This window comes from Rana temporaria, chromosome 1 (genome assembly GCF_905171775.1).
Source record: "Rana temporaria chromosome 1, aRanTem1.1, whole genome shotgun sequence".
Lineage (NCBI taxonomy): Eukaryota > Metazoa > Chordata > Amphibia > Anura > Ranidae > Rana > Rana temporaria.
This window is the reverse complement of record NC_053489.1, coordinates 669,545,141-669,568,168: the sequence shown is the minus strand read 5'-3', so window position 1 is coordinate 669,568,168 and position 23,028 is coordinate 669,545,141. Positions and strand designations below refer to the sequence as shown.

Here is a 23,028-nt window from a genome sequence, read left to right as displayed (position 1 = left end):
GAAGACTGACGCTCAATTTGTGCTGCCGGATGGTCCCAGGAGGGGGCAGGCAGCGTTGAAATTGACTATTTCTAGATGGATTTGTCAGATTATTATTCAGGCTTACGAGTTAAAAGGAAAGATTCCACCTTTTCACCCTAGAGTGCACTCTACCAAGGCAGAAAGTGCTTCTTGGGCAGTGTTTCACCAAGCCTCTATGGCTCAGGTTTGCGAGGCCGCAACTTGGTCGTCAGTACATACATTCACTAAGTTCTACCAGGTGGATGTAGGTCACCAAGAGGATGCCGCCTATGGGCGCGATGTACTGCAGACAGCTGTATAGGTCCTCGGGTCTGGTGGCGGCCTGCTTTATTTTGTGTCTTCCTCCCCTCAGATGGCATTGCTTTGGGACATACCGCATAGTAATGACTATGGTGCTCTGTGTCCTGTGATGTACGATAAAGAAAATAGGATTTTTATAACAGCTTACCTGTAAAATCCTTTTCCTGAAAGTACATCAAGGGACACAGAGGTCCCTCCCCTCTCTTTGGAATATTTATATATATATATATATATTGCTTTTCTACATAAACTGAGGTACTCCCTGTATGGGAGGGGTTATATAGAGGGGGACTTCCTGTCTTTGATTATGCCAGTGTCCATCACCTGAAGGTGGCGTATAACCCACATAGTAATGACTATGGTGCTCTGTGTCCCGTGATATACTTCCAAGAAAAGGATTTTTACAGGTAAGATGTTATAAAAATCCTATTTGTATTGGTTTTCTTTTTAGAGCGTACACAAGGACATTTTATTAGCGTTATTCCAGATGTTATTCCCAATTTTAGGGTTCAGCCTAATGCTGCATACACACGATCATTTAAAATGATCGTGTGTGGGCTACACATCATTTTTCGGCGTCTATAAAAATTTCGTTTTTCGGGTTGTAAAAAATGATCGTGTTTGGGCTAAAACGACGTTTTAAACCCGCGCATGCTCAGAAGCAAGTTATGAGACCGGAGCGCTCGTTCTGGTAAAACTACCGTTCATAATGGAGATCGCACATTCATCACACTGTAACAGACAGAAAAGCGCAAATCGTCTTTGACTAACAAGGAATCAGCTAAAGCAGCCCAAAGGCAAATAGAACTTCCCCTTCAGAGTGCCGTCGTATGTGTTGTACTTCACCGCGCTTTGTTCATCATTTTTTAAAAACGATGGTGTGTGGGCAACATCGTTTTTAATGATGAAGTTGGAAAAACTACGTTTTTTGGACATGCTGAAAAACTACGTTTTTTTTCATGCCGAAAAATGATTGTGTGTACGCGGCATAAGGCATTTTCCCACTTTAGCATGTAACTATGTTTGGGAAATGGGAGAGCATCAATGGAGGTAAGAAGGCTATAAATGTCTGTAATAAGCTGTTGACATGTGGGGCCCTCAAGGCATATTCTCCCGAATGGGGATAATTTAGAGAATGTGAGTTTGTCGGTCAATGATTGTGCATAATGTTTAATTTGTAGATAGGGAAACAGCATTCTAGGTGCCATGGAGTGTTTAGTGAAGAATAATAATTTCCCAGTCATAGGGTTTATAATGTCTCAAAAATTTAATTAGCCTTTATCTAGCTACAGTATGGGCAGGTTGTCTGTTGCTTAACCACTTAAGCCCCGGACCATTTTGTAGCTAAAGGACCAGGCTACTTTTTGCGATTCGGCACTACGTCGCTTTAAATGACAATTGCACGGTCGTGCGACGTTGCTCCCAAACAATATTGACGTCCCTTTTTTCCCACAAATAGAGCTGTCCTGTAGGTCAGTCTGCGCTCCGTGGATGCGATCCCATCCCTGGGCGACAGTTGGCGCTAGAGGGGTTCTGGCAGAGCCACTTTTTCCCAGCAGCCAATTAGAGGAGTTTCCCTCGCGGAGCATGCTGGGGAGGAGTATATCTGGGGAAGACGCTATTTTCTTTGATGCTTCGCAGGGTCTGAGTTCCAGGTGCAGCATCCACCTTCAGGGTGCGTGCATCCATGGACCACGCCGCCTTTGGCCTACCTGGCCAGAGTCGCACGCTACGCGGAGCTCCATCCTGATGTTGAGAGGGGCCCCAGTGACTTACTGGGTCCTAAACTTTACTAAGAAGATCCTAAGCTGAAGGCTGCGCGGTGGGGGATCGGCTCAAGTAGAACCCAGAAGGAGGTTATCCAGGAGACCTGAACGAACCATCGGGGATCTGGTCACCGAGATACTGACAGGTACATTGCAGCTGTCAACCGGTGACCCTGATTGAATTTACTGGGAGGATTCGCTCAATCCAATCGTTGCTTATTCAAGTACTAGTAAGTAAATTAATGAAAATGGATAAGCTGGGGGATGGGATGCAGTCTAAGGAAAGGCTGTAGAGTTTAGATTAGAGGGTTACTATTAGTAGCAGAAAATGACCAAGAAACTTAATTAGAAATATATCAAAAAAGAAGTTTATTTAGCACGGTGCCGTGCATTACAAAAATGATCAGATATTAGATCCAATTAGTTTTGGAAGTTCCTTTACACATATAACAAGACTGACAGGACTCACAGAGACTACAAATAACGGCGCCCGTCTACGCGCGCTGAAAATTCACACATCAGTAACATGCATCATGGGGGTGTGGCAATTTATAAGTCCCGATTGTGAATCGTAGGGACTGAAGGCTAGATGTCTATATGTGGGAAACCCAGAGTCTCACCACACTGGTGATACTATGTTATCAATTTGATGCATTATCTGGTGGGTGAACCTTGGGAGATAGAGAAAGGGGGAGGTGTAGAATGTATCGTGTGTTGTAAAAAAAAACCCAGAATTGTTTTAGAAAAATTGCAAAATGAATAATTTAAATAGTAATTATTATAAATTTATTTATACAAAATTGGACAATCAAAGACCTCATTGTATTCACGTTAAGGTAACAAATGGGAATGCAAAGCAATCTGTTTAATTGTCATGGAACCATAACATATGCTATGACAAGCAGTTCCTTATGGTGCTTGGTTTACTATTGTTACTAAACCCTATTAGATACATTTTGGAACCCTCTGGAATGAAACCATAATTGTTTCGCTATAAAAATCAGAACTAACCATAAAGTGCACAGTATATTACTAACAACTGATCAGTGCTTCGTAAATTCAAATTCATTGATTTCAACGGATATGCAGAGCAATATTTATATGCGATTTTATTGTTTGATCAATCAACATCGACACTACTTACTCAGCTTGAACTAACTATACTAACAAAGTATCATCATTAGTTTTGACTCATAAGATATCATATAGCTAGAATCTTCAATAGTCATCCAGTATCAATTCCATCATCTTGGATTAACATCATTTATGGACTTCCACTAAATTTATAATAATTACTATTTAAATTATTCATTTTGCAATTTTTCTAAAACAATTCTGGGTTTTTTTTTGACAACACACGATACATTCTACACCTCCCCCTTTCTCTATCTCCCAAGGTTCACCCACCAGATAATGCATCAAACTGATAACATAGTATCACCAGTGTGGTGAGACTCTGGGTTTCCCACATATAGACATCTAGCCTTCAGTCCCTACGATTCACAATCGGGACTTATAAATTGCCACACCCCCATGATGCATGTTACTGATGTGTGAATTTTCAGCGCGCGTAGACGGGCGCCGTTATTTGTAGTCTCTGTGAGTCCTGTCAGTCTTGTTATATGTGTAAAGGAACTTCCAAAACTAATTGGATCTAATATCTGATCATTTTTGTAATGCACGGCACCGTGCTAAATAAACATATTTTTTGATATATTTCTAATTAAGTTTCTTGGTCATTTTCTGCTACTAATAGTAACCCTCTAATCTAAACTCTACAGCCTTTCCTTAGACTGCATCCCATCCCCCAGCTTATCCATTTTCATTAATTTACTTATATGCTTAAAAAGGTTACAGTAACAGCACCGCCACTTGTCGGTTGACCCCCCCAAGGTACCTTTTATTTCGAAGATACCTATCACACTAGTGACACCACTTGCGCTTTCCCCTTCCCCCTTCCCCTTTAAACATATTCTTGATATTCAAGTACTAGGCCTGTGGCAGAGGCCCAGAGCCAGGCCTGTGGCAGAGGTCTGTTCCTCCCAGCAATCTACAAGTGACACTTTGGTTGCCAGACATGTGGCAGAAGTCTGTCCGGGGGCACTTTACCCACTCTGGCTAGAGTGGCGACGAACTGTATTTCTATTACTGAGAGCAGGATTGCTCTTTTCATATCCAAAGCCTAATATCTCAGTTGTTCTTCTACTTCATCAGCCTTTCCTATCCTACCTCATGTTGATGTTGGCCGTGTTGGGCCTTGGAATAAAGCATTCACGAAAATCCATTTGATGGCTGGACATTCGCTCACTACTCTAACTCACTGCTATCACTCCTAGACACACTACAAGGTAACTTAATACGCCGATCCCAAAACAACCAGCGGCTCCTTCGGGGGTAGCGCTACACAAAAATAGAGCAAAAATTTTGAAAAAAATGCAATATTAACTTTTTGCTTTAAAGGGGTTGTAAAGGAAAAAAAGTTTTCCCTAAATAGCTTCCTTTCCCTTAGTGCAGTCCTCCTTCACTTACCTCATCCTTTCATTTTACTTTTAAATGTCCTTATTTCTTCTGAGAAATCCTCACTTCCTGTTCTTCTGTCTGTAACTACACACCGTAATGTGAGGCTCTCTCCCTGGTGTGGAGAAAGCCTCTTGAGGGGGGAGGGGGCGAGCAGGAGTGTCAGGACGCCCACTAACACACAGCTCCTATCTCTATCTGCAAAGTAGAGAGTCCTGACTTGCCTGCTTGCCCCCCCCCCCCCCCAAGAGACTTTCTCCACACCAGGGAGAAAGCCTTGCATTACTGTGTGGAGTTACAGACAGAAGAAGAGGAAGTGGGGATTTCTCAGAGGAAATAAGGACATTTAAAAGCAAAATCTAAAGATGAGGTAAGTGAAGGAGTACTGCACTAAGGTAAATGAAGCTATTTAGGCAAAACAAAAATTCCTTTACAACCCCTTTAATAAATATCCCCAAAAAATATATATAAAAAAAATATATTTTTACTCAGTTTAGGCCGATACGTATTCTTCTACATATTTTTGGTAAAAAAAATATAAAAAATCGCAATAAGCGTTTATTGATTGGTTTGCGCAAAAGTTAGAGTCGTCTACAAAATTTGGGATAGTTTTATGGCATTTTTATTAATATTTTTTATTTATTTTTACTACTAATGGCAGCGATCATCGATTTTTATCGTGACTGCGACATTATGGCGGACACATTGGACACTTTTGACACTATTTTGGGACCATTGTAATTTTTACAGCTATCAGTGCTATAAAAATGCACTGATTACTGTGAAAATGACACTGGCAGTGAAGGGGTTAACCTGTAAGGGACGCTGAAGGGGTTAAGTGTCCCCTAGGAAGTGATTCTTACTATGTGGGGGCATAGCTTGGCGTGTGACATCACTGATCGTCGTTTCCTATGACAGGGAACAGAAGATCTGTGACACTCTCACTAGGAAGAACAGGGAAAGGTTTGTTTACACTTACCTCTCCCCATTCTTCAGCTCTGTGACCGATCGTGGGACAGCGGCGGCGATCGGGTCCCGCAGGCGCTGTCACAGAGCTCAGGACCCACGGCTGGGCTTCTTAAAGGGGACGTACCTTATGCCCAGCCGTGCCATTCTGCCGACGTACAGTCAGGTCCATAAATATTGGGATATCGTCACAATTCTAATATTTTTGGCTCTATATACCACCACAATGGATTTATAAAGAAAACGAACACGATGAGCTTTAACTGCAGACTTTCAGCTTTAATTTGAGAGTATTTACATCCAAATCAGGTGAACGGTGTAGGAATTACAATAGTTTGTATATGTGCCTCCCACTTTTTAAGGGACCAAAAGTAATGGGACAATTGGATGCTCAGCTGTTCCATGGCCAGGTGTGTGTTTTTCCCTCATTATCCCATTTACAAGAAGCAGATAAAAGGTCCAGAGTTCATTTCAAGTGTGCTATTTGCATTTGGAATCTGTTGCTGTCAACTCTCAATATGAGATCCAAAGAGCTGTCACTAACAGTGAAGCAAGCCATCATTAGGCTGAAAAAACAAAACAAACCCATCGGAGAGATAGCAAAAACATTAGGTGTGGCCAAATCAACTGTTTGGAACATCCTTAAAAAAAAAAAAAAGAAAGCTCTGGTGAGCTCAGCAACACATAAATACCCAGAAGACCACGGAAAACAACTGTGGTGGATGACCGAAGAATTCTTTCCCTGGTGAAGAAAACCCTTCACAACAGTTAACCAGATCAAGAACACTCTCCAGGAGGTAGGTGTATGTGTGTCAAAGTCAACAATCAAGAGAAGACTTCACCAGAGTGAATACAGAGGGTTCACCACAAGATGTAAACCATTGGTGAGCCTCAAAACAGGAAGGCCAGATTAGAGTTTGCCAAACAACATCTAAAAAAGCCTTCACAGTTCTGGAACAACATCCTATGGACAGATGAGACCAAGATCAACTTGTACCAGAGTGATGGGAAGAGAAGAGTATGGAGAAGGAAAGGAAATGCTCATGATCCGAAACATACCACCTCATCAGTGAAGCATGGTGGTGGTAGTGTCATGGCGTGGGCATGTATGGCTGCCAATGGAACAGGTTCTCTTGTATTTATTGATGATGTGACTGCTGACATATTATCGGCTCATATTCAGCCAAATGCTTCAGAACAATACTGATGATTTTATATTTTATAAGTAAAAACGTTTTTATATATATATATATATATATACAGTATGTTTTATTAAAAACTCCCATTTGTGGGTTATATTTTGATATACAATATGGTTGTATTGTCATAGGCATTTAAATTGTTTGTTTATGTCTCTCTCGGCGTACCTTCCGTTTCCTCTTTATCAGTCTGTTCGTATTTACATTTACAATACTTTAATTTCCACCATTCACCTTCTCCGCCAGAAGATGGCACCGTTCCTTATTAGTTCGTTCTGTGTATGTTCTACAGCCACAGACCGAAGCCTATTGTTCATAGTCCAGCCCTTACGTCATCGCCCTCACTTAAGATGGAGACGCGGCTTTTACTGTAAAAAAAAAAAGATGGAGACGCTGCGTTATATAAGGGCATTCGTGATGACCGGGAGGCAGCAGCTAATCCCAGACGACGTCAACATATGACGAAACGCGTAGGTGTGGCTTGCGTTTCGACGTCATCGCGCTCTTTTGGAGACCAGTGGCGACAAAGGGCACAGTGGCGACAATTGATGGGCACAGTGTCTGCGTTTGATGGCATGGCACAGTGGTGACAATTGATGGCACAGTGGCTGCGTTTGATGGCATGGCACAGTGGCTGTGTTTGATGGCATGGCACAGTGGTAACAATTGATGGCACAGTGGCTGCATTTGATGGCATGGCACAGTGGTGACAATTGATGGCACAGTGGCTGCGTTTTATGGCATGGCCCAGTGGCTGCATTTGATGGGCCCAGTGGCTGCATTTGATGGGCACAGTGGCTGCATTTGATGGGCACAGTGGCTGCAATTTTTTTTGTGTTTTTGTTTGCGCCCCCCCAGAAATTTTGAGCCCTGGACGCCACTGTTCAAATTTTTAAAAGGGGAAGGGAACAGGTAAATGAAATATGAAAAGGGTAAGCAAACAGAATAGGGGTGATTCATAAGGGGTAACCCCCCCCCCCCCTTTTTTGGGGGGGAATTATTGAGAAGGGGCACTACATACAAAAGTAGGTGTTTGGGGATAGGGGATTTCCCCCCCTTTTTTCGAGGGGGGGGGGATAATTATAGGGGAGGGGGGGAAGAATTAATTAATTTGGTTGGGAAGCCGAGTGATATGAAAGGAGGGTGGATTCTGCTTGAATACCTTAGAAGGGGGGGGGGGTATAGGAAATACGTTTTAGGGAGAGGGGGGGTAAATGTGTTTTTGCTCTTATTAGGGGACTTAGTTTAAGGGGGGGGCTACCACAATGCAACTTTGGAGGGAAAGAATTGTTTTCTCACTGATACCTCTTCCCTATCTGTGTTAGATATAATTAAAAATAAATGAGAATAGAATAGGAGGGAAGAGTGGAACAGGGTTTTGAGGACTGGGCAGGGGGAAATTAAATTAAGTTGTATAATTGGGCACGGGGAAGCAGTTGGAAGGAGCTGGAGGAGGGATTGGGGACTCCCCCACAGGGGGCATGCGCAATTAATTTCCCCCCGATAGGCCAACACTCATTGGGGAAGGGAATTAGAGTGTTTAAAGCTAGTAGCTTTTCATATCGCTGGGGAGGAGGGGAGGCTTACATTTCTTCACTTTTGTCTCCAGCGATATTAGTTTTGAGTAGGGGGAGGGGGGTTGTGTTGGGCTAAAGGGGGGAATTTTTTTTTTTTTTTTTTGCCTCTCTCTCTGGCACCAGGTGTCCCCTAGCTGGTCGGTTTTGTTTTACCGTTCTCTGAGGTTGTAGAATTTTGCTTTGTCGGATTAGAAATGGAAGCCCTATCAATAATTTCAATTAATCCAAAGGGATTAAATATCCCAGAGAAAAGGCGGATGCTCTTACAGGATCTGAAGAAAAAGAGGAGTGATATTGCATTTATTCAGGAGACACATTTTAGAGGAGGGGGACCTCCCCCTTCTCAAAAATAGAGCTTTCCCGATGGCATATCACACGATAAACCCGGTAGCAAAGAAGGGGGGGGTATCAATTTTAATCTCCAATAAAATCCTGTGGTCACTCACAGGCGCCTTGGTGGACACCGGGGGGGGGCAGTACTTAGTGTTGAAAGGGACGATAGGGGGATTGGTGGTTACCTTGGCATCTTTTTACGCTCCTAATACGCAGCAGGATGCTTTCTTCGGGAAGTTCCTGGATAAATTAGTAGTTTCAGGAGAGGCAGTTGATCTTGGGGGGCATTTAAATATACCCCTTGTTCCTAGTGTGGATACCTCATCTGGAGGCTCGTCCGCCTCAGTTGGTACCCAGAAACGGATTTTGAAGCTAATACAGAAAGCGAGACTGATAGATATATGGCGAATGACACATTCAGGGGAGCGAGATTTTTCTTTTTATTCTATCCCTCATAAGATTTATTCGCGGATGGATTGGCCCGGATTCAGAAAGCACTTACGCCGACGTATCTACAGATATGCCGCGTAAGTGCACGGATGCGCCGTCGTATCTATGCGCCTGACTCTGTAAGCAAGATAAACCTGAAATTAGGCTTCATCCGACCGACGTAAGTTTCCTACGCCGTCGTATTGTGGGCGCATATTTACGCTGGCCGCAAGGGGCGCTTCCATTGATTTACGCGTTGAATATGCAAATGACTGAGATACGCCGATTCACGAATGTACTTGCGCCCGTCGCAGTAATATATGCCATTTACGTAAGGCGTACGTCCGACGTAAAGTTATTCCACAATATAGGAGGCGCAACCCATGCAAAGGTATGGACCACGTAACAGTCGTTGTATTTTACGTCGTTTACATAGTACTACAAGAATAGGGCTGGGCGTAGGTTACGTTCAGTGATTCGACGTATCTTAGGCTTTCGTTCCGACGTGATTTTGAGCATGCGCACTGGGAAGCGTCCATGGGACGGCGCATGCGCCATTCGTTCGGCCCATCATTTGCATGGGGTCACGGTTCATTTAAATGTATGACGCCCACTTCCACCCTACTTTGAATTAGGCCGGCTTATGCCTACGATTTTACGTTATGCCGGCGCAACGTTGGGAGCAAGTGCTTTGTGAATACTGTTCTTGCCTCTCTGTGTTACGTCGGCGTAGCGCATATGAGATGCGCTACGCCGGCAGAAATATGCGCCGCTCTACGTGAATCCGGCCCATTATTTTTTTATCCCACATAACCAGTCACAGGCAGTTAGAGAGGCTTGAATAGGGGAAATGACATGGTCAGATCATGCACCAATCTCCCTGAAATACACATTGGGGGACTTTCGGCCTCCCGGATCAGGGTCCTGGAGGCTGAATGAAAGTCTGCTACAGGATGCTGTTGTATTGGAAGAGGTAAAGAAAGAAGTAAGGTGGTATTTCGAGACTAATGATACGCCAGACTGTGATGCGGGGGTGATTTGGGAGGCCCATAAGGCGGTGATGAGGGGTGTCTTGATGAAACAAGGGGCCAGGATAAAGAGGGAAAGGGAACTTAAGCTAACAACTCTTTTGACAGATATCTCTAGTTTAGAAGCTTTACATAAACAGAGCCCTGGCCCTGTGTTGGAAAAAGACCTACTGGCGGTACGTAGACAAATCACTGAACTACTCCTGTATAAAGCAAAAAGGGCAATACAGGCAGGCAGAAGGCAGGATTATGAATTTTGTAACAAATGTGGGAAGCAATTGGCTAGCTCGTTGAGGGAACAACAAACAAGAACTTAGGGCCAGATTCACGAAGGAGATACGACGGAGTATCTCAGATACTCCGTCGTATCTCTCAGAGTATCTATGCGACTGATTCATAGAATCAGTTACGCATAGATATCCCTAAGATCAGACAGGTGTAATTGTTTTACACTATTGGATCTTAGGATGCAGTACCGCGGCCGCCGCTGGGGGGAGTTTGCATCGTAAACCAGCGTCGGGTATGCAAATTAGCAGTTACGGCGATCCACGAAGATTTTTCCCGTCGTTACATTGTCGCAAGTGTTAGATTTCCGTCGCAAAGATAGGGCACCTTTAATATGGTGGAAAAGTACTCGACCATGTTAAATTATGCCCGTCTTTCCCGCGTCGCTTTTGAATTATTTTTAAATTTTTTATTTTTCCCGGCGTAAGTGCTTTGTTGACGTCGCGATTCTCAAAACGTCGGCGCGTCGTAATTTTGCGCAAAGCACGTCGGGAAATTTGCGACGGGAGCATGCGCAGTACGTCCGGCGCGGGAGCACGCCTAATTTAAATGGTACCCGCCCCATTTGAATTGGACCGCCTTGCGCCGGACGTGTTTACGATACACCGCCGCAAATTTCCAGGTAAGTGCTTTGTGGATCGGGCACTTAGACTGAAAACTTGCGGCGGTGTAACGCAAACGGTTTACGTTACGCTGCGCCGCGGGTATGTGAATCTGGCCCTTATATTCCATTGATCTCAGGAGCGGGAGGGGAGAAACTAAGTTTACCTAAAGAGATAGCACAGAGATTTGGAGATTTTTACAGTGAATTGTATAACTTGCAAACAAGCTCTCAGGATCAATCTGCAATGGAAAAGTATATAGCAACATCAGGTATCACGACTCTGACACCAGCGGTAAGGCAGGAAATGGAAAAGCCAATTACTATAGAAGAAATTCAGGAGGCAAATCCCCCGGACCAGATGGGTTTACTATTCAATAATATAGACTTATTCTCCCGATTTTGTCACCATTTATGGTAAAAATGTTCAATGGTTTAGGAGATACAAATTCCTTCCATATTGAATCTCTGAAAGCTACGATTGTGGTTATACCCAAGGAAGGAAAGGACCCCTCCCAATGTGGGAGCTACAGATCAATATCACTACTGAACACGGATCTGAAGCTCTTTGCTAAGATCTTGGCAATGTGTTTACAACAGCACATACCCGGCCTGGTTCATAAAGATCAGGTTGGGTTTGTGCAGTTGCGTGAAGCACGGCACAATACGATTAATATTTTACCAAAATTTCTGTACCTCTTTCAGACACTCCCTATTGCAATCCCCAAGCTTTTTTTAAGCAGACATAATCTCTGTTCAGTAGATTTATTTGGGCAAATAAACGCCCAAGAATCAAGGGTCGTATACTATCATTATCTAAACGAGATGGAGGAGTGTCCGCCCCAGACATTTATAGGTACTATCAGGCAGCTTTACCAAGCCGTCTGATCGACTGGAGCAGACATACAGGAGAGAAAATATGGCTGGGAATAGAGCACAGCTCAATGTGGTAGTATGCTTCAGCGAGCGGCATGGTGCTACAGGGAGCTGCCAATAGACATTAACCACTAGCCGACCGCGCACTGCCGTTCTACGTCGGCAGGTCGGCTCGGCTGGGCGAGAGCACGTAGTATAACGTCCTCTCACCCAGCCGCCACTAGTTCGCCCCCGACTCCCGTGTGTGTGCCCGGCGGGCGCGATCGCCGTCAGGCACACGCGATCGCTCGGTACAGAGCGGGGACCGGGAGCTGTGTGTGTAAACACACAGCTCCCGGTCCTGTCAGCGGGGGAAACGCTGATCTTCTGTTCATACAATGTATGAACAGAAGATCAGTGTTTCCCCTAGTGAGGCCACCCCCCCCCCCCACAGTAAGAACACACAAGGGACATACTTAACCCCTTCCCCGTCCCCTAGTGTTAACCCCTTCACTGCCAGTGGCATTTTTATAGTAATCCAATGCATTTTTATAGCACTGATCGCTATAAAAATGCCAATGGTCCCAAAAATGTGTCAAAAGTGTCCTAAGTGTCCGCCATAATGTCGCAATACCGAAAAAAAATCGCTGATCGCCGCCATTACTAGTAAAAAAAATATATTAATAAAAATGACATAAAAATACCCCCTATTTTGTACACGCTATAACTTTTGCGCAAACCAATTAATAAACGCTTATTGCGATTTTTTTTTTTACGAAAAATATGTAGAAGAATACGTATCGGCCTAAACCTGAGGAAAAAAAATGTTTTTTTATATATTTTTGGGGGATATTTATTACAGCAAAAAGTAAAAAATATTATTTTTTTTCAAAATTGTCGCTCTATTTTTGTTTATAGCGCAAAAAATAAAAAACGCAGAGGTGATCAAATACCACCAAAAGAAAGCTTTATTTGTGAGAAAAAAAGGACGCCAATTTTGTTTGGAAACCACGTCGCACAACCGCGCAATTGTCTGTTAAAGCGACGCAGTCCCGAATCGCAAAACGTACTCTGGTCTTTGGGCAGCAATATGGTCCGGGGGTTAAGTAGTTAAGAAACATCCACTGATAGGCCCCACCCTCCGGATGGGATACAGCTTGGGGAGGGGGTTCCCACTTTTTTTTGGGGGTAGGGGGTTAAAAAGCATAGGAGGATGGAACAAGAGAGAGATAGAAAGCTTCCCCCACTGCCTTGAGGACAGGAGTTTACCTTGAGTTAAGGGGGTCTATATGCCCAATTGTGGGTATTAGTGGAATTTAAAGATTAAGAGGAGGAGCAATATGACTAGGGTTGGGTTATTGATGGTTAATAATATGAAGAGCCATGAGTCTATAGAGGGAAGGAGAGGTTGCAGGTTGGGAAAAGTACATAAACGGAATTTTGAAGTAGATATTGGTACATATCTGTAATGTATGTCTTCCTTCCCTTTCTTTTCTTTTTCAGTGTTATTTGCCTGTGTTAAATCAAATGTGGATTTCTTGTGTGTCCATTACCTGTTTGCTTTAAAATCAAATAAAAGAAGATTGAAAGAAAAATCGCCGGGAATCCTGGCGGGAAAAAAGAAAACATGTTCTCATTTTTCCTGCCGGGAAAACCGGTCGTGTGTACGAGGCATATCCTGTAGAAACCTTCGTCATCTTAATCCTTCTCTTCTTTTTTCTGCAACAGATCATCAAAATCTCAGCCCTGTCCTGCCCCAACCTGGCCACTTCTGTCTACAAAAGCTCATTGTCATCCACCCCCTCACTATACACAGAATCAGGCCTTAATCGCTACAACCCTGGAAACAGACAATACAAGAAGCCTCAAAAAATGTAGCCGTGCTCTTAAGCGTCTGTGGCGTACGACTTATGCCCTGTACACACGATCGGATATCTGATGGAATCTGACTCCAATGTATTTTTTCGTCGGATATCCGATGAAGCTGACTTTCGTCAGTCTTGCCTACACACCATCAGTCAAAAATCCGACCGTGTCCAAACATGGTGACGTAAAACACAACGACGTGCTGAGAAAAATGAAGTTCAATGCTTCCGAGCATTCGTCGACTTGATTCTGAGCATGTGTGGATTTTTCTCCGATGGAGTTCCACACAGACGATCGGATTTTTCTGTCGGTTTTTTTATCCATAGGAAAAATCTAAAACATGTTTTATTTTTTTTCACTGAGGGAAAAAAGATCGATAGGGCCCACACACGATCGGTTTGTCTGATGAAAACAGTCCAACGGTCTGTTTTCATCGGACAAACCGATCGTGTGTACACGGCTTAAAGGGACCGTACACATGATCTGATATTCTGACAACAATTGTCTGATGGACATGTTTTGTCGCATAATCCGACTGTCTGTATGCTCCATCGGACAATTGTTGTCGGAATTTCCGACAACAAATGTTGGATGGTCATGCTCTCAAATTGTCCGACAACAAATGTGTTCCGTTGGATTATCTGATCGTGTGTCTTTAATTTATATCTTCAATCTCTCCCTCTCTACTCACATCTTCCCCAAACCTCTGAAACATGCACTAGTCACCCCCATACTTAAAAAGGTCTCCCTGGACCCCACAAATCTTAACAACCGAAGACCAAACTCCTTTTTGTCTCCAAACTCCTTGAATGTCTAGTCTACAACTGGCTGGGCTGCCACCTCATTGAGAATAACCTTCTTGATCCCCTTCAATCTGGATTTCGCCTGCAACACTCCACAGAAACTGCTCTCCTGAAACTCGCAAATGCTAACAGCTAAAACCAACAGTCACTATTCCATACTGTTACTCTTGGACCTCTCCGCTGCCTTTAAAAAAGTTGACCACCCCATCCTCCTTAACCGCTTGTCGACTGCCTCAAGCACTTATACGTCGGAAGAATGGCACGGGCAGGCAAAGCAACGTATATATACATTTCTTTGAATCTGCCGCCTAGCGGGTGCACCCGCCGCTGTCTCTGTAACCGTGCCTGCCAGTGTCCCGCGATCGGGTTACAGAATGGCAGAACGGGGGGATGCATTTGTAAACAAGGAATCTCCCTGTTCTGCCTAGTGACACAGCGCTGATTGTCTGCTCCCTCTCATCAGCAACAAGAGGGAGGGCACAGGAGAGCGGCGGAGGCGAATCCGCCGCAGAGACCACCATTATTGGAAACCGGACCGCCGGCTGAAGACGAGGATACCTGGCTAGCTGCTATCCCTCTATAAACAGCCGACGTATTTAATTCGGAATGGTCCAATAGGAACTGCTGGAAGGTTCTGGAGTTCCCTTGGGACTGTATAAGAGGGCTGCAGAAGTTTGTACTTTCTCTGCGGTGTCCAGGAATACAGAAGGAAAAGCTCCCTCCTTCCCTTCCCGTCACACACATTTTGTGTGGTTGGGTCACCCCAGAATCTGGGGGGGACGTTTTCTCCGTATATTAAAGTTTAAGCTGCTCGAGTTCTAATAATGTGTCACAATAAGCCATGCCCCCTAACAGTTAAAATCACTCCCTAGGACACGCTTAGGACACGCTTAACCCCTTCCCTGCCAGTCACATTTATACAGTAAACAGTGCATTTTTATAGCACTGATCGCTGTATAAATGTGAATGGTCCCAAAATAGCGTCAAGTGTCTGATGTGTCCGCCATAATGTTGCAGTTACAATAAAAATCATAGATCGCCGCCATAACTAGTAAAAAATAAATAAATAATAAAAATGCCATAAAATTACCCCCTATTGCGCAAACTGTTGGCGCTATATAAATCCTGCATAATAATAATTATAAAAATGTTATAGGGCTTGTTATTCGCACTGAAAATAGACTCTCTTTGATGTGAACACATTTTTGCTTGAGTGATCTGCCTTACTTATGCATCTGTATAGTTTATATTATTTGCAACCCTCACCCCAGTATTGGTGTATGACTAGAAAACATAAAATAAAGAAAAAAAAATACATCACGGGTGTAAATAAGGTTCAGGAGGGCAGGATTTTTAATATGAATCTAAAGCCTCGTACACACGCTCGTTTTTCTCGGCAAGAAACAGCAAGAAAACTGCTGGCAGAGCTTTCATGCCGAGTAAACCGAGCGTGTGTACGACGAGGCTTTGAGGTTTCTAGTCAAGAAAACTGCCCAGAATCTCAACGAGAAAAATAGAGAACCTGCTCTCTATTTTCTCGTCATGATTCTCGGCAGTGTTTTCCTGCCGAGAAACCTGAGCGTCTGTATACTTACCTGTCGCCGTGGAAACCCGCGCATGCTCGAAATGACTTTGACGCATGCGCGGTAGCTTCCAAGGCATAGGTAGGGTGAAGCAAGATGGCGGCGACGGCATCAAATGTGACGAGCGCATACTCGTCGTAGTCGATGAGGTCACAGCGTTCGTGCTATTCAAAAGAACCGCGGTTCTTTTGAATGGAGTATGTGTACACTCGGCCGGCAAGAGATTCTTGACAAGAATCGCGTCAGGAAAAACATTTTTTTCCTGACAAGATTCTGGGCCGTGCGAACAGGGCTTAACCTCAGAAAAATTTTACTTTACTAAACGTGTAATTGATACATGAAAAAGACTTCCAGCAGAGGTAGTGAGTCAGCCAAGAGTAATGCCGCGTACACATGATCATTTTTCAGCATGTCGAAAAAACTAAGTTTTCCCAACTTCATCATTAAAACGACGTTGCCCACACACCATCGTTTTAAAAAAATTATCTAGCAAAGCGCGGTGACGTACAACACATAGGACTGTCACTATAAAGGGGAAGTTCCATTCACCTTTGGGCTGCTTTAGCTGATTCCGTTGACCGTAGACGGTTCGCGCTTTTTTGTCTGTTACAGCGTGATGAATGTGCTTACTCCATTATGAACGGTAGTTTTACCAGAACGAGCACTCCCGTCTCATAACTTGCTTCTGAGCATGCCCGGGTTTTTTACGTCGTTTTAGCCCACACACGATCATTTTAAATGACATTTTTGAAAAACAACGTTTTTTTCATGCCGAAAAATGATCGTGTGTACGCGGCATAGGTGGATTCAAACATGCTTGGGTCAAAATAGATCTATACAAAAAGAGTAAAAAAAAAAAAAGTACAGAATAGGGACAACTTTCCGGCCGTCACTTTTTTATGGTTCTAGGGACCACACCTTACAAGCTCGAGAAAAGGCATGTCACAGGACCGGTCAAACATGTTCTTTTAGATCGCATATAAGGCAAAGAGTCCTATGCCACGTACACACGATCGGAAATTCCGACCAAAAAAACGTGGATTTTTTTTTCAACCGAATGTTGGCTCAAACTTGTGTTGCATACACATGGTCACGCAAAATTCTGACCGTCAGGAATGTCAAGAATGCGGCGACCTACAACACTACGACGAGCAGAGAAAAATGAAGTTCAATGCGTGGTTTTGGGTGCGTCGGAAATTGCATACAAACGATCGGAATTTCCTCCAAGAACTTTTCTTGTAGGAAAATTTGAGAACCAGCTCTTAAATTTTTCTTGACGGAAATTCTGACAGAAAAATTCCGATGGAGCCTACACACGGTCGGAATTTCCAACCAAAAGCTCACATCGGACTTTTCTTGTCGGAATTTCCGATCCTGTGTACGCGGCATTAGCCACAACCAGGGTTACAGCACAAGCTACTAATTAGAGGACCTGTGTCTCAGGAAGAATGGGTTACGGGGGGACAATAAAAAGCCACATAACGTATTAACCGCATTGCTGAGATAGAGGAGTTGATCCATATCGCTCCTGACAAAGTTTCCAAATACTCTGATATATGGTCGCCCTAGACAACCTTTCGAGGTTCACTCTCATATGAAGATCTGCACCAGACTTCCGGTTCCGGCGCCGTATGGACTAGCTGCTCTCCCCCTCGGCTCCCGCAGCATGGCCGCAAACCTGCCTATAAAGCCGGCCTGAGACACCCCACAGACCCCCCTCCATTCCGGGTATACCCCCCCTCCACTATGAACCAATTTGTGGAGAAATCGGGTGCGTGCACCCAAACGGCCCTGACAGTGCCGGTGGCATCCCCGCAAATCGAGGCCCCGGCTTCGGCCTACTCGGCTCCACTTCAAGCTGCGCTGCCGGCAGCGATGGAGGTGAGCAACAACCCATCCCCACCTCCTTCTCCTCATGCCCTGGGGACACATCAGTCTGGAGATGACACCACAGACCGCATAGCCCAGGCAGTAGCAGCATTATTAACCCCCATGATTGCAGCCTCAGTAGAAAAGGTAGTGAACACAGGGATGGCGCAGTTAAAGTCGCAGCTACATGAGCACGGGTCCAGACTCAATGAGCTAGAACACCGCTTGTCTAATGCTGAAGACGAACTGTATCAGGCGCAGGCTACTGAACATGCACAAGACAAGACAAACCAGTACATTTTGCAAAAGCTGGACGATTTGGAAAATAGATCCAGGAGAAGTAATTTGCGATTCGTAGGTCGTCTGCACTCTCAGATTTCTGCGCCGTGCGCGTACCAGAAGCCTTAGGCCTTCCGGGCCCCTGCACTGTGGAAAGGGCCCACCGTATGGGTGCCTTCAACTCTGACCGCAAAGCGCCTCAGCCTAAATATTTTTTCGTTTTGTTTTTTTCACAATATTATAGTGATTATTTTTTTATTTTATTTTTATTAATCATCATTTGATATTGACTTTATAGCACTTTATTATTATTAGCACCAACTATTTTGTTATTTGTTTTTCATTATTTTGCATATTAGCACTTTATGTGAATATTGGATTTATAATGGATTATGTTTGCACAATATTTATGTAACACATGGTACCGATACTGAGGTATTCATTTACACAGTGCAGCACATTATTATTTATTCAGTAAATTTAAACACAGTGGGTCAGATTCACAAAGAGATACAACGGTGTATCTCCTGATACGCCGTCGTATCTCTGAGATCCGACGGTCGGATCTATGCGACTGATTCATAAGAATCAGTTACGCATAGATCTCCCTTAGATCCGACAGGTGTAAGTGACTTACACCGTCGGATCTTAGGCTGCAATCTTCCGCTGTCCGCTAGGTGGCGTTTCGTGTTTTACTCGCGACGAATATGCAAATGAGGAGATACGCCAATTCAGAAGCATGCGCACTAGGAAATTTCGCCGGCGGCGCATGCGCAGTTAAATCGGCGCGGGGACGCGCCTGATTTAAATTGTACACTCCCCCTAGCCGCGGAATTTTAATTCCGCCGGGGGAGTTATGATCCGCTGGCGCAAGTTTGGAGGTAAGTGCTTTGTGAAAAATACTGCACTAGCCTCGCAAAATTGCGCCGGCGGATCGTAAATCACATAGATTATGCGGATCTAAAGATCCGCTAATCTATGTGAATCTAGCCCAGTATATGGGATTGGTATCAGCAGCTGAACTTTTTTAGTTTATTTCCACAAGATCTCTCTTAAGCCTCGTACACACGATCGGATATCTGATGGAATCTAATCCGATGGATTTTTTCGTCGGATATCCGATGAAGCTGACTTTCATCAGTCTTGCCTACACACCATCAGTCAAAAATCCGATCGTATTCAAACGCGGTGACGTACAACACTACGACAAGCCGAAAAAAATTGAAGTTCAATGCTTCCGAGCATGCGTTGACTTGATTCTGAGATTCTGTGGATTTCTGACCGATGGAGTTCCATACAGACGATCGGATTTTTCTATCGTTTTTTTATCCATAGGAAAAATTTAAAAGGTGTTCTATTTTTTTTTTCACCGATGGAAATCAAACCGATGGGTTCCACACATGATCGGTTTGTCCGATGAAAACAGTCCATCGGCATACTATTACTATTGGCATAGCCTAGTTCAACAGGACGTCCGTATATGGTTTTACCTATCAGATAATTATTGGTAGCTTGCAAAATTATTTTTAGTATATACTGTACATTATATACAGTGCCTGGCAAAAGTATTCACCCCCCTTGTTGCCTCACAACCTGGAGTTAACATGGATTGTTTGAGGATTTGCATCATATAATTTACAGAACACGCCCACAACTTTGAAGATGTTTTTTTTTTTTTGTGGAGTAAACAACAAATAGGACAAAATAACAGAAAATGTCAATGTGCATAACTATTCATCCACCGAAAGTCAATACTTTGTAGATCCGCCTATCACAGCTCCAAGTCGCTTTGGGTAAGTCTCTATGATCTTCCCACATCTTACCACTGGGATTTCTGCCCATTCCTCCTCCTTGCAAAACTGCTCCAGCTCCTTCAGGTTGGATGGTTTGCGCTTGTGAACAGCAATCTTTAAGTCTGACCACAGATTTTCTATTGGATTGAGGTCTGGGCTTTGACTAGGCCTTTCCAACACATTTATATGTTTCCCCTAAAACCACTCAAGTTTTGCTTTAGCAGTGTGTTTGGGGTCATTGTGCTGCTGGAAGGTGAACCTCCGTCCTCGCCTCAAATCACACACAGAGTGCTACAGGTTTTGCTCAAGAATATAACAACAAAACCTGGGGAATGCCCAGGGAAAAACCAAGCCTACTTACCGACCAGCTCGCAGAACAACCAATTAACCTGTCTAACAGTATGCGTTAAAAACAGGGGTTTTGTTCTCACACATTTGCAAACGCATGTGTGAGCCACAGAGCCGCTCCAAGGCACCCTGTAATCTGTGGTCCTAACACTAAACAATGAGTGTCCCCACAATGGAGGCACATGCATTCTAATGGATAGATGAGGGCAGGTGGACTGAAGGGGAGCCACCCCTCCTTAAAGGTACAGGAGCACACCAAACACCCAGAATGTAGCACAGTGGCTGCAAAGGTGTTGGTGCGCTGCTGGACCAATACAAGCACCACAGGTGAAACATAAACATGTCCACCGCCCCATCTATAGCTGGCCATAGCAGTAAGTAGCATTGGAAGGCTAAAGCAGATAACAACAAAACCTGGGGAATGCCCAGGGAAAAACCAAGTCTACTTACCGACCAGCTCGCAGAACAACCAATTAACCTGTCTAACAGTATGTGTTAAAAACAGGGGTTTTCGCAAGTATATCCCTGTGTAACGGGAGGGCCCGTGGAACCCCAAAGCTCTTAGAAAGCATGAAATACTCTTGTTTCAGCTTCCGACGCCTCTTATGTGTAGATCTCCCTGTGTCTCTAATAGGGGCACAGGGTGAATGAGAACCCCACTATGATCTGTGCTAGTCAGATTCAATGCAGTATACATTGTATATATTGTGTGTATATTGTGTGTTGGCTGTTGTGTACTATAAGCTTGCTGTGATGAGATGGGGTGTGATTGCATTCTATTGTCTATTGTGGTAATTAAATCTGCTACTGTGGTGATGTGGATTGGAGTTTAGGAGACGGCAAGGTCATCAGCTGTAGTTAATTAGCTTACCTGTTGTCTGCTAAGGGATGTATTGACACTCAGAATAATGTGTATTGAGGGCTCGTTATGTAACCATTGTGTGATGTTGTGGGTGGAGTTGGGTCATTGTTCATTGGGGTACTGCAGTATTTTTTTGGTGTATATAGGAGCCTGCTTTCTCAATAAAGATTGTCAGACCTGCTGGAAACCTAAAAACAGAGCTGTGTCTCGTTATTAGGGGGGAATTATTATTATGGGTCTCGTTCGCCTGACTGTGGTGTGTTGGTAGCTAGGCAATATCTGAAACAGCGTTAACCCCTTTCGTATTTGGGGTGCCATTACACCCTGTATTTAGCACCATCCATCTTTCCCTCAACTCCGACCAGTTTCCCAGTCCCGACTGCTGAAAAACATCCCCACAGCATGATGCTGCCACCACCATGTTTCACGTGGGGATGGTGTTCTTTGGGTGATGTGATGTGTTGGGTTTGCATTTTTTTTTGATGGCCAAAAAGTCTCATCAGACCAGATCACCTTCCTCCATACATTTTGGGAGTCTCCCACATGAGTTTTTACAAACTCAAAGTGTGCCATTTATTTTTTTGCTGAAAGTAATGTCTTTCTTCTGGCCACTCTGCCATAAAGTCCAACTCTATGGAGCGTACGACTTCTTGTCATCCTATGTACAGATACTCCAATCTCTGCTGTGGAACTCATCAGCTCCTCCAGGGTTACCTTAGGTCTCTGTGCCACTTCTCTGATTAATGCCCTCCTTGCCCGGTCCGTGAGTTTTGGTGTGTGACCGTCTCTTGGCAGGTTTGCTGTTGTGCCATGTTCTTTCTATTTGGTTATGATAGATTTGATGGGGCTTCTAGGGATCATCAAAGATTTGGATATTTTTTTTATAACCCAACCCTGACTTGTACTTCTCAACAACATTGTCCCTTCCTTGTTTGGAGAGTTCCTTGGTCTTCATGGCAGTGTTTGGTTAGTGGTGCCTCTTGCTTAGGTGTTGCAGCCTCTGGGGCCTTTCAGAAAGGTGTGTACATGTAATGACAGATCATGTGACACTTAGATTGCACCCAGGTGGGCATCATTTCACTAATTATGTGACTTCTGAAGGGAATTGGTTGCACCAGAGCCTTTTATGGGCTTCATAACAAAGGGGGTGAATACATACGCACGTGACAATTATCAGTTTTTTATTTCTGAAAAATTGTTTTATGTATTTATTTTTCTAATTTAACTTCATCAACTTAGACTATTGTGTTCTGATCCGTCACATATAATTCAGAATAAAAAAACATTGAACTAAAGGCTGTAATGTAACAAAATAGGTAAAAAACCAAAGGGGGTGAATACTTTTGCAAGGCTCTGCTCCACTCAGGGCAGTCTTAATAGCATCATGGGCCCCTGGGCAAAGTAATACTCTAGGGCCCCTACAATGATGACAGTCTAGGTAAACAGACATCAAGTAGGTAGGAGGCAGACTGCCTCCCCTGTGCATCTATCACTCTCAGTGCCATCTTGGGGCCTCCAATTTTGGGGCAGCGTGGGTTCAAGGACCAGCTGCATTGGGAAAAGTGCAGGGGCCCCCATGCAGCTGGGGCCCCTGGGCAGTGCCCAGTTGTGCCCTCTCATTAAGACAACCCTGGCTCCACTCCTATACTACACATTGTTGTATACTCTACACTTTTCCACCCTGTACTCTGTACTGTACATCATATACCCCACAATGATCCACTCAATGATGCCTTTATGTAGCAAGC

The 23,028-nt window shown here is 44.1% G+C and overlaps 1 protein-coding gene across 1 annotated transcript in view; it reads right to left on the bottom strand.

Annotated features, from left to right (window-relative positions):
• Positions 1-23,028, bottom strand: part of LOC120924603 (von Willebrand factor A domain-containing protein 5A-like) — an 82,578-nt gene that overhangs the window by 16,646 nt on the left and 42,904 nt on the right. The gene's annotated exons all lie outside the window — the stretch shown is intronic.